This window comes from Triturus cristatus, chromosome 9, assembly GCF_964204655.1.
Source record: "Triturus cristatus chromosome 9, aTriCri1.1, whole genome shotgun sequence".
In the NCBI taxonomy this organism is placed as follows: domain Eukaryota; kingdom Metazoa; phylum Chordata; class Amphibia; order Caudata; family Salamandridae; genus Triturus; species Triturus cristatus.
The window spans coordinates 1,108,287,580-1,108,300,690 of record NC_140592.1 but is presented as its reverse complement, the minus strand read 5'-3'; the positions used below and the strand labels follow the sequence as shown (position 1 = coordinate 1,108,300,690).

General features: G+C 50.0%; 1 long non-coding RNA gene across 1 annotated transcript in view; it reads right to left on the bottom strand.

Moving 5' to 3' along the window:
* The window catches only part of LOC146799456 (uncharacterized), a 325,292-nt gene extending 312,992 nt beyond the window's left edge, over positions 1-12,300 (bottom strand). Inside the window, exons 1-2 of the long non-coding RNA XR_014968916.1 lie at positions 12,198-12,300; positions 11,961-12,093 (exon numbers count right to left, since the gene is read on the bottom strand). This is a non-coding gene — a long non-coding RNA (uncharacterized LOC146799456). The remainder of the gene's footprint in view (positions 1-11,960; positions 12,094-12,197) is intronic.
* Between the last annotated feature and the right edge of the window lie 811 nt (positions 12,301-13,111).

Sequence of the window (13,111 nt, the reverse complement as noted above, 5' to 3'; positions counted from 1 at the left end):
ACTGTAGCTGACCGGCTGATTTCCCACCGCTTCCCCACTTCATGATTTATTGCTGGCTATCCACAGCTGTTCGGTCTGGATACGTTCCTGGGGCCTTCGGTTTAAGATCGCTGCAACTGGCTAACGGTCCGTCGCCCCAAGACAGAGCCTTCCTCGTTTCTTAAAAGGGGCCTCCATCCATTTTGTCCGCTAAACATAATGTGCCCATTTCTCCTCACCAAGGATCACCTTTACAAGATGGCGCCCGTCATTTGGTCCTCAAACCAACTGTAAGGTTCCACAGCCATCCTTAATCAGCTTGAGCAGCTTCCAAAGGAGAGGTAGGACTAGCCCTCCCCACCTCGACTCGCACCAGATCTGATGATTTAGGAAACTGAAGTAGGACAACTCCCTCCTCTTCACTCATAGAATCAAAGTCTAAGGTAGGACCCCATTCGGGGGCGTGGCCAAGCGGTCGATGATGGCGGACGCGTGAGCCTTCAGCTCCGCGCCAGCCGTCTCAATTATCCTGTGTACTACCTGCCTACCCTCAGTCCCGTGTGGGGAAGAAACGGAGAGAGACCCCTGAGACTCGGGGGAGCCGAGCGACACCAGCTTTGGTGGTGAGGACTGTGGAAGAGCCGCCGGAGGGGATCGCCTTCTCGGGCCTTCGGCCGGGATATTCAAGATGGCGGACCCGTGGCGGCTCCACAGCTGAACGACGTCGCGGCTGGGAGATCGGAGCCCCGAGCGCCGGTTGCAGCGTCCAGGACAGGTGGTGGAGGTCGGACGCCGAGTGGGGCGGGCGGGCCGCCGAGACGATTCCTCCCCCTCCTAGTGAGTGGTACTGTCCCTGCGGAACTGGATCCCGGACGGCCGTGCGGTGAATGGTGCCGCCCCGCCTCTGCCCCCGGCACGGCGGCCTTGCCTTGAGAGACGGCGAAGAGAGGGGAGGTAGGCTGCTTCCGTGCAGCCTGAGAAGCCGGTGCAGGCACTCTATGCCAGCGCCCGGGGTCTGCCTGGAGGCGTGACTGGGGTGCGGAGATAGGGCGGTTCCCCGACGTTTGGAGAGGTGGCAGGAGGGACCAATTTGAGGGACCGGAAGGCGCACACGGAGCTCATAACTTGCACAGAAACTTTGGCGACTGGAAGGCGATGTGGGAGTGCTTAAGGTAACACACTGCGGGGTACCTACAGGAGACGAGGTGGTTGGTGCCGGCCCCATCGGCGCCGCTAACGGTGGGGCCTCATTTTGGGAGCCGGCGAGGAGAAGAGAGATCACCCGCATTGATCAGATCGGTGGTTGTAAATATCAACACCTGGAGAAGCGCACGAGGTGCGGAGACCTGGCGGCCCTCCAGCGAGTCCTGGGGGAGCGGAGCAGCGCCAGTTGACCAGGGCTGAGAGGATAGCCATCTTGCATTGAGTTTGTATGCCAGAATGAGATATCGCCGACTGGACGGTGACGTGGGAGTACTTAGGATCTCACACTGAGCATCCCACCTTTGGTAAACTCCTTGAGATGGAACTGTGACTTTTGCCAGGTTTCTAGAAGCACTCAGTGTTCTGGGAATAGGTACGCTCTGCTGAGTTTTTGACTGGTACTATAGGATTCCCATCACTCACCATTTGGCAGTTTTTCTTCATCCTCATCCTTGACAGATACTGGAGTGGTGGACACCCCCTTGCCCGGGGGAGGAGACTGTCCCACAGCGGGTCAGCAACCCTCAGACGGTAAGAGCACGACAAACAACAGATATGGGGAAGTCCAGTGCACGGCACACGGGTCGCCCTCTTGAACGGGATGTAAATAGTGGGACGCAAGATTCAAAGGACATGGAGGCTGATCAACCAGATACCCTTGCACAACGACAATTTGATACCCTCCTTGCGGCCATTAAAGACACTAAGGATACCTTACACCAAGACATTGCAGCGGTCTCGGTGGGGCTGGGCCTCCTGAGAGCTGAACACGCGAAGCTCTCGGATCGGGTGAAGCAGGTGGAGGGATCACTGGAGACTATGGCACCGATACAGCAAGGGCTCCAAGGGCAGGTGGGGGACCTATCCCAGAGAGTTCTGCTACTGGAAAAGAGAGCAGAGGATGCGGAAGGGAGTAACCGTAGAAGTAATATTCGAGTGGTGGGACTGCCGGAAGGTGAAGAAGGCACGGATATGGTGGCTTACTTAGAGGACTGGCTCAGGAAGTTGGTGGTGCCCCAGGGCCTCTCCACATTTTATACCCTGGAACGAGCGCACCGAGTGCCGGCACGTCCACCTGCTCCTGGTCGGCCTCCACGGACGGTGGTGGCTAAGTTGCTGCACCTTTTGTTAAGGAGGGGACGAGAGGCGGGCCCCTTTGCTGTAGGCAACAGTAGAGTGACGCTTTTCCCTGATTACACCTTGGAGGTACAAAGATGGAGAGCCTCGTTCTTTGAAGTGAAGAAGGCCCTAAGAGAAGAAGGCATTCAGTACGCCTTGATGTTCCCTGCTCGTCTAAAAATTATGATGGAAGGAAAGACTCACTTCTGTGAGGACCCACAAACAGCTTGGGACTGGTTGGAGAAGTATCGGGTGGGGGCCTCCCCTCACTCGACCTCGAGACGCCAAACAGGGGGTCAGATGCGTGCAGGGAAACGTTTACGACACCGGAGGCGCCAGACATCTGTTCAGAAACCCAGCCCGACACGTCTGGCCGTAGATTGCGCTGGAGTTTTGGAGACGGTGGCCGCAGTGATGCAGTCCAGAGACTCTTCCTCTGAAACGGACTCCGAGGCTAAGTACGGGGAGGAGGACATAGACTCAGAGAGCTCGCAGGCTACCAGTGGGGTCCCGCCGTCGGTGACACCGCAGACTGCTGATCACTTGTAGGGGGTTATTGTAGGAGAGGTACTAGATTATAATCACTTGTATGGGGTGGTGGGGGTTGGCCTTGCTAAAGGGGGAAAGCGGTAGACCACTGCGGGGGGTATAGCCTGACGGAGAAGCGTTGTCCTACGGGGGTGTGGCTTTCTGGGGGTGAGACTGGGACTGGAAGGGGGTCCAGGGTTAATCATGAGGATAGTCGGCGGTTAGCGGGCTATCTTGGTAGACGTCACTGATCTTGCCACGCACCCACAGCAGGTCTATGGGTAGTTGCCTTTAGGCCTTTGCATACTTTGCCTTTGTTGCTTGGTGAGGAGCATCACCATGGGTTTTGTTGATAGGTTTGGGTGGTTGGCCGTTGCCACTCCGCTCTTGGGATGGGGAGTTTTAGGTAAGGGGTTTGTTTGCTTCCGCCAGGGGCACAGAAACGGTTTCAAGTGTGGAGCTGGGGGGGGTGGAGCTCGATATTGCAGAATGGTGATGGCAAGCAGTAAGCCCGAGCAGTTCCAACTGGTAACCTGGAACGTTCGAGGGATGAGATCACCGCTGAAACGATATCAGGTACTGTCCTATGTTCGGCGTAGAGGGGCGCAGGTGGTTATGCTGCAGGAAACACGTTTGGCGGAGGGGGAGATGGCCCGGCTGGGCAGGCGTTGGCGGGGACAACTGTATGCTACTACGTATTCCGCTTTCTCCAGGGGGGTCCTTATTTGGATTAAACCGGGGGTTCCCTTTAAGCTCCTCTGGCAACGGATCGATAAGGAAGGGAGATACGTGATAATTGCAGGTACCTTGAGAGGCAGAGAGGTGACATTTGTAAATGTTTATAGCCCGAATAGAGATCAGATTTGCTTTCTGTCTGAACTCTCAGGGGTCCTGGCCTCCTTTCCCCACACAGATCTGATAATAGGGGGGGGACTTTAATTGCATAGCTGCACTGGGATAGATCAACACCCCCGCTACATGGGACTCCGGTTGAAACATTAGCTAGAGGGTTGAGAGCATGGGCCCCGGGATGGGACTTAAGGGATGTTTGGAGGCTACATAATCCCGGGACGCGGGGCTACTCCTATTACTCACATTTATATGATCTGCATACCCGACTAGACATGTTTTGGTGCTCTTCATCCCTGTCCTCCTTACTTTCTGCTACTGAGTATCTGGGTCGATCACTATCAGACCATAGCCCATTGATTATGAGGTTTACTCCACTTCGGGAGCAGACCCTGATTCCCAGCTGGCGCCTTAGCACTATGCTGCTGGAAGATGAAGGATTCCAACACAATTTCGCTGGACGGTCGACAGACTACTTCATCACTAATGGAGGCACGGCTAGTTCTCGGCTTGTAGAGTGGGAGGCGTGCAAGGTGGTGGTGAGGGGGTTCTGCTTAGGGAAGACAGTTGGCACACGACGCTTGGTAACACAGGAGTTGGAAGAGATAGAAGCCCGGATACTCCGGGCAGATAATGAGGCGGCGGAGGGGGGACAACCAGGGGACCGACTTGTGGAGCTGAAGAGCCAGTATCACCAAGCCTGGGACCGATTGAGGGCCATAGACTGGCAAACGCATCAAGCTGCCCAACATGCAGAAGGGGGAAGGGCGAGCAAACTAATCGCGTGGTTGATTAGGCCGGAGAGCAGGGGGTCCCCCATAACCAGTGTTACGGATCTTACAGGCCAGATACTAAGGTGATATCAATGGAGCCTTCCGGATGTATTATGAGGCCTTATACGATGACCCTGACCCATGTGACGCTGCATCAATGCAGCGGTACCTGGAGACTCAAGGTTTAGTGCAGCTGGACCGTACCTATCAGACTCAACTGGCTGCTCCACTGGGGGTAGGAGCTATCAAAGAAGCGATAAGAGAGATGGCAAAGGGGAAAACACCCGGGCCGGATGGCCTGCCCGCGGAGTTCTATGCTACGTATATTGATATACTGGCTCCTCAATTGGAACGGGTTTATGCTCTGGCTCTGGAAGCTGGACTGTTACCTCCCTCGATTAGGGAAGCCTTGGTGATTCCCCTCCCGAAAACAAATTCGGATCAGGCCCCATTATCTGATTTCCGACCACTTTCCAAGTTGAATATGGATTTTAAGATCCTGAGTAAGGCCTTAGTGTTGAGACTTCTCCCCCATATGCGGCAACTGGTCCACACGGACCAATGCGGCTTTATTCCAGCTCGTTCGACGTCAAGTAACTTGAGACGTCTTTATCATGTTATATTCCACCCCTCCCATGGCGATTTCCCGGATGCCATTGTGATAGCCATCGACCTGGAAAAAGCCTTTGATTCCCTCCGGTGGGACTTCCTATTCGCAGTTATGATGGAGATGCAGCTGGGAGACGGCTGGTTGCAATGGATTAAGCTCCTCTACAAGAGCCCGAGCGCACGAGTACGGACGGGAGGCACCATCTCGTCCCCCTACCCCATCTTTAGGGGGACTAGGCAGGGATGCCCGTTATCCCCATTGATCTTCGCACTCGCCATGGAACCTCTGGCCGCACGCATACGGAGAGAGGCGGAGAGAGTGGGGATACCAATAGAGGGAGCGAATCATATCATTTCCTTATACGCGGACGATGTCCTGATTTATTTGAGAGACGACTCTACGAGAGTCCGGATGATCATGGACCTGTTTGGGGAATTCGCAGCCTTTTCAGGCTATACAGGAATACACGAAAGACCTTTGTCTTCCCGCTTAGGCCTAGCATGCCTCGACCTTTGACAGTGCCAAACACATTGGTATGGGCACCGGTTTCTATTAAATACCTTGGGATTCAGATATACCACACACAGATGGATATGTTCAACGGGAATCTGGGGGCTTCTTTAAGAAGCCTCAGGTCCCAGGTCACATTCTGGCGCTCACTAAAGTTGCCCCTTATGGTCCGCCTGGCACTTTCTAAAATGGTGATGCTACCCCGGTTGTTATATCACTTTGTGAACCTTCCAGTTTTGATCCCCAGGGCCTGGTTCCAGACGTTAGATGAACTCCTGCGTTCTCTTATATGGGATGGTGGCCGGAACCGGGTATAGTTGCAAACGTTGAGACTGCCGTTGGCTTCTGGAGTACTCGGAGTCCCGGATTTCGAAGGGTACTATCTGGCGGCACAGCTGCAGTGGCTGTCTCGCTGGTTGAGCGGTACAGACAGTGACACTATATTGCTACCGACGGGGACAGCTCCGGCCCGATTATATCCTCGACTTTTAGATAAGCGGCAAAAGATACTACCTATGGGGATACTACTTTCCATGGCAGTGAAATGCTGGGACCGCTGTGTGACACGTTTCCGAGCCCAAACACGGTATGCTCCAGGTATCCCCCTCACAGGTATCCCGCAGGCGGGAAGAGGACCACCGCTTACCCACCGACAATTGACTGGGTGGTATGAGGCAGGGATACACACCATTGGGGATTGTTATAGGGATGGTGAGTGGCTCCCACTACAGGAATTCCTGGAATACCATGAGCTCCCGGCGGGACAGTTCCTGAATTACCATAGGCTAAGACGGGTCATAGTTGAGTTATGGGGACCCCACACTACGGAACTAGATCCACACTCGGCACTGGAAGCGGTGGCAACCTTGGGCTCGGCGGGCCACCTGATCAGATGGCTGTACTTGGCAATACGGGGTTTGACGCCAGAAGACTTGGGAGGCCTTAGGGGGAGATGGGCGGCTTCCATAGGCAGGCCTTTCACAGATCGAGAGTGGCAGAAAGTTATACGAAGCCCCAAGAAGGTGTCTAGAAACACGGCATTTAAGGTGCTACAGTTTAATGTGCTCCACAGGACATACCTGATCCCGCATAGGCTGAATACCATTTACCAGCGGACGGACATCTCCTGCGCTAGATGTGCAGCCCTAGACGCAGATTTTGACCATATGATGTGGTCTTGCCCCCAGCTTGTTGTGTATTGGGGTGAGGTCCTGGCACACGTCAACAAAGTGCTGGATGGGACTCTGGCTTGTACCCCAGAGGTCTGTTTACTGGGTCTCTATCCCAGACCAAAGTCTCGCAAACTGGGGCACCGGTTTTTAGATTTAGCGCTTTTATTGGCGAAGAGGCAGATAGCGCTTAGGTGGAAGGCTAAATTTACCCCATCTATAATGCTCTGGGGAGCATTGGTCACACGGTGGGCAAGGGCGGAGGAGAAGGCCCTTATCACAGAAGACAGAATCACCAAGAGGCGCAAACCGCTTGCCGAGCGCTGGGGAGCCATTGTCCAGGCATGGGAGTCTAAGGATGATCCGGAGAGGAGTGATAATGCGGAGCTGGAGACACTGGAGGACCGGAAAGGGGTCGGGTGAAGTAGCGGGGGTGGACCATTGGTTGGGCGGACCCTGGGCTTGAGACGGGGTGATATGGGTATTTCCTTGCCTCTCTCCCTCTTGTTGGGTAAATTCTTCCCTTTTTTCTCTTTTTTTTTACTTACTTTGCTTTTTCTTGTTTTCTGTCCCCCATGCACTACCCCGCCTTTGTTGGGGGGATCCACACTGAGGGTAATGCATGTCTCTAGAGGACCATGGGATAGGGGTAGGCCCCTGGCGGGATTCAGTTATTGTTTGATGGTTTGGTTACCCTATAAAGGGATTGAGCTCAATAAGGAATATTTTGAGCATATACGGAGGGTTTTGGCCTTATTGAAATTGTCATGTAAAGAAAAGAGTTAAGGAGACATTTAGACCTCGTCAACCCCCTTGAAACTATGAATGGGGGGATTTCTGACACAGATCCCTACATAAACCATATGAGGCAAAGGAATGATGGCTTTTTGAAACTGTACTTAAGGTAATGGGGATTTTCTTTGTTTCCTTCTCCTTCCTAACCTTGGTATAATGCAAAATGTACTGTATCACGAAGATCCTTTCCTTTTGGTGTTATATGATAACTTGTGTAAATGCCAATAAAAAGAATAAAAAGTAAAAAAAAGGTAGGACCCCATTCCTAGGACATTTTAACAGTATTAGACATGTTTTATCAACCCACCCAGCATGAATAACTAACCACATAGTCCACTGATAGACCGCAGTAACGTCTCTTTCTTTTTTTGTATTAGTGTTCTCTTCTACAACTCCCCCTCCCAGTTCCCATAGCCTCCTTAGGCAGTCTCCCTCTTTAACTTACCTACTCTGAAGTCTATAACTATTACCCCTAACTACCCGGACTAACTGACTCCGCCTACCCTCTAGGCACTCCATCGGCCTAACCAGACTTAACTTGGGAAATTAAACCGACTTCTCCCATATACACCTTTTCTGGGGCCCCTCCCTCGCCAGGACACTTTATCAAAATGTAGTTAAGTCCTGATCCCACAGGATCCAATGCATTCATTATCACCTACCCCCTAACCTCTCTAAAAATGCCACCAAAAAACACAAACATCATATACTCAAAGCTAGGCCCGAAACTTTAATCTCAGAAGTTTACTTCTGTGCAACCAAAGGTAGTAGGGTTAATGACCTTATTTTCTACACCAGAAAAAGAGCGTGTTGGCGTAACGTTTTTTACGCTATGCTACGAATATCAGGCACCAGAAAAACACCTCATGGTCTCAAACTAACAATGGCGCCCTCGTTCACGCTCAACGCGACAATGTCAACCTAGTTAAGATGACCAATATCTTCCCTTTACTCAAAAACGCGGCTTCGGAGAAACCCAATGACCCCTACACACTCCCTACCATTACTCAGGATCTATCCAGTCCTCCCCCACCACAGTATCTAAAACATTCTTTGCTTTTAGCTGATTGTAGAGCAGCTCTGTCCCCTGTTGGGTTGTCCCAACCTTCTAGACATTTCTGGTTCGCTCTGCTCACAGCTCTCCAGTCCGATTCCAACTGTTTCTCATGCTGAGAGTTTCCCTAGTGACCCACTGCCTTTGCTCTCATCTTAGTACCCCTCTTCCCTCAACCCTCCCTCCACGCCACCCACTACGCCAGTGACCCGGCATCAGTCCTCTGCGGACCATGATCGGACAAATCCATTCAATCCTGTTTGGATCATACCTGACTCACAGCTCAATGAGCATCCCTCCCTCGCTAATTTACCAACCTCACTATCCAAAGACCATACAACACCACGAGTCCCTAACGATCAACTCCCTACCCCGGAGCTACACTTCTCCACCTTGGACTACTGGGACTTACATTAAGGCCCCCTTTCTCCACTCTATTTCCTAACACATCTCTTACCCCTCTCCCAGCACTCAGACTTGGTAGCACGCCTGGGCGATATTTCTCTACAGTTGCACCTTCTCACTGTTGAACTACATGACTTGAAAGCCCTCTCAATTGATCATCTCCCCTGGATCAGCACCTTCCTCTCCATTGCGAACCTGTCCAGAACCCACCCTAGGGTTAAAGATCTCATGGGCCAGCTTCCCCCCCCCCTCTGGCCCGAAAACCATACTCCTACCTAACACCCCCTCCCGCCCCAGAAGATTGAAGGCCTACCTGGCGTCTAATGATATCAATGACCTACTCAACTCTTACTCGCCTATGATCTACACCAACACGATCCCTCCGGGACAAATACAATCCATCCACTCTAACCCAAACAGAGAAGCCCCTCACAACCATTGAACCATCAACAATAAAACCTCAAGAGAGTGAACGTCACCCAGACTCCTCCCCCCCTTAATCTGGTACGACTTAAATGTGGGTTACTCAACTGTAGGTCAGCCAGTAAACACGCGTCCGATATCTTAGACCTCATCCAACAAAATGAGTTAGACGTAATCATCCTCACTGAAACCTGGTTAAATCCCGCCTCCACTCCTATCCTAGACCTCCTAGTACCTCCTACCCATGACATAATTTGTCTAGACAGAGTTTTGAAGTTGGGTGGTGGCCTAGCCTGTATTTACAGGAACACACTCTCGGTTTCTCACTCAGAGTCCTCTACACCATCCTCCTGTGAATACCTTTGTCTCAGCATTTCAAGTAATAACCTGCTGTTGTGCAAACGTAACACTTTCTATCACCCCCCCCCCCCCAGGTGACAAACTCCCCTTCATTGGACAACTTATGGAAATCATCTCTGGGAATGTCGACTCAGTAATGCCCCAAATCTTCCTCTGTGATTTCAACCTTCATTGGGCTAACTCCAAAGACCACGCTGTATCTTGCCTCAAATCATTCTTAGGTGACCAAGAGATGATTCAGCATTGTGACCGGCTAACTCATAATACAGGAGAAATTCTAGACCTCATTATCTCCAATGGCCAATCCATCTCATTGGATACCATTACCCCGTGCGACTGGTCCGACCACCACTGCTTCCTCTTTTAGATTAACAGGAAGGTTTCTTTGAGGAAGGCCCAACCAACTAAATCAAAGTTCTGGAAAAGGGACCTCAGATCTATCAATTCTGTTGAACTAGCGGCCCACTGTAAATCTGCCCTCTCCTCCAAAGCTGACCTGATTGAGGTTCAGTTACTCACTGACTTTTCCAATACTACCATCCTAACATCATGGATGACATTGCACCACTCCAACAAAAAAATGCTTCAACAAAAATATCCAAGCCGTGGTTCAACGACAATTTAAATTAAACTCTGAACACCACAACCTTAGGGCAGTTGAACAATCCTGGAAATCCAATCCCTTCTTGGACCAATTAAAACTCCTTAGCGATATTAGGAGCTCCTACAACAAACAAATCAAGAGAGCTAAGGCTGATTACTTTAGAATCCAACTTGATCAGGCCGCTAACCGCCCCAAGAATCTTTTTGAGCTGGTCAAACAGCAATCAGTGGTAGCTCCAAACCACTCTGATTCGGGAGGCAGCCCACCCTCATGCAACGAACTGGCTGCTTTCTTCACAGAGAACGTTTAAGCTAATGGGGTAGCCCAGTTACGTGCAGAACCTGGGGATTCATACATTAAGGGAACAGTGGTTCTGCCACCTAATCGCTTCAAAAAGTGTGAAAACTTTTTTTCCACAATTTGGTCCCTCTAATAAGATGAGACTAACATTTAATGAAGAATATGTATATCCAAATTACGTCCAAACAAAAAAGAAAACTCATGTACTTCTGAGTCAATGTATAAGTTGCATACTCAAAAAATATGAATAGAACAAATATATGCACACACATATATACACAATACAATTACACTTAACCCCTTCGCTGCTGCGGACATTCCGCTGCAGCGCTGGGGGGGGCAGGGGGGCAGCGCGGCGGGCCTGTGCTCATGACGGAGCCGCTCCGTCATGAGCCACAGTTGAGCTGTGCTCATGATGGAACGGTTCCGTCATGACTCCGCCCATTTGCGTTGTCGCCCCGCACAGGCGGGGAAACAGCGCCGCGCAGGCGGAGCGGCCGCCGACAGGATTGTCATGACGGAACCGTTCCGTCATGAGCACACGGCAACCGTGGCTCATGACGGAACGGTTCCGTCATGAGCAGGGAAGGGGTTAAATTGGTGACGTAAGTGAACACAAAATAATATATTTACATATCACAACACACTATATACATGACAAATGTACATAAATTCAAGACACACATTTAAACACAGTGTGAGGTATTTTTAAATATGATTCACCCCGACTAGTAATTCATCTAGTTATTCTCAATTGTTCTGGGTGATCATTTACACTCGGTACTAATCGTCGACATTTCGACCCCTGGACAATATTGCGATTGTGTAATCGTCTGGGGGGGTCTTCTTCAGGACTAAATAATGAATCTGTGTGTGGCCTGTTTGAAAAAAATGAAGGTACTTTAGGGTTTATGCGAGGTTTGGACAATATGATTATATGTGGCGAGACCGTATGTCTCTGCTCACCTTCAAGGAGGTTCCACCCTGATACCAAATGACAGCACGGCAGCTTGTGGAAATTAGATGGTTGACCTATCAAAAAGAAATTATGCCTGTGTCCAAAGGGAACATTCTTAAATTTTCGATATGATATGCCCTTGCAGGGACTGTATCTGATTCAAACGTAGCTCATCATATCAGTTGGTTAGATTAATCAGTGGCACAGCGTGCCTGCAATTCTATAAAGGGATGATGGCTTACATTAGTCATGACCTCTGACTACCATTTAGTTCAAGCACAATAGGTAACATTTCAAATTCTATTAATAAAAGTCACTAACCTCCGGCGTCTGGTGCTCGGGGTTTCCAATGATAAATCACCCTTTGCTTCAGGGAAATGCTTGTTGGGGCCTTTCCGCCTCCAGAAGAAGCTTCGTACTAGCACTCAAGGCTAATTAATTGCCTTTGAATACTCTAGGAAGAAAATGAATGGAGATGCAACCATTAGTTAAAAGTATTTGCGTATCTCATGGTTCGCTTAGTAATACGGGGTTGAGCGAGAAGGATCAATGTCTTACCTCTGGCCTTGCATACCTCGAACTGGAAACCGGGACTCTGCCTTCCCAAGTGACTGCCTCTCTTAAATAGAATCTTTGCGCCAGCATGAACATGGGTTTGCTCTGAAATAAAGGCCAGATTTAATAAAGGCCTATTTGTATGTTAAACACACATGTGGAAGGAATTAAACATTGTAGGTGTATGTGGATAAAGACTAGGATAACGAAGGCTAGTATGTCCCTTCAGTTATTCAGCATATCACACAATTCTAATGTACATACCAATGCTCGCCTATGACTAAGGACTTGAGTTCGATCTTTAGAAGTTGACTATGCTAAAAGAACGGTTGTTTTACATAGTTTAGAATTATACTATTCCATGTGTTACTATTCCCTGCGTATACCTTACTTTACGAGGCCACAAATTCAATTAGATAACATATCCGATGGTATATATTGTAAAATTGTTACTTTTAGATTACTTATGCATAATTCACTTCTAATTTACATATGAGACCCAAATCATTTTGGCAGTCACATACATGTTATATTGGCTTACATTAAATAGTATTGAATCACCCATAAGAGACTCCCCTTCGGCCCTGGCATAATGGTGGCGGACGGTGAGGGCCGGTTCCTTATTGTCACAGGCATGCTCATGGGTCATTTCACAGCCTTATTGGGTGTCTATGGCCCAAACGTTGATACTCCAGATTTTTTCCACTCCCTACATATACACTTGATTAAGATTGAATGTAATTTGATTATTATGGGTGGGGAATTCAATTTATTATTGGATCCCGGATTAGACAGTACCTCCTCGTCCCCTGACTCCAAACCACGCTCCAGGCGCGCACTGCAAGAGATTTGTAAACAGCTTTCATTAATAGACCTAATACGTCCTACACTCATTATTCTGGCTACCATTATACTTG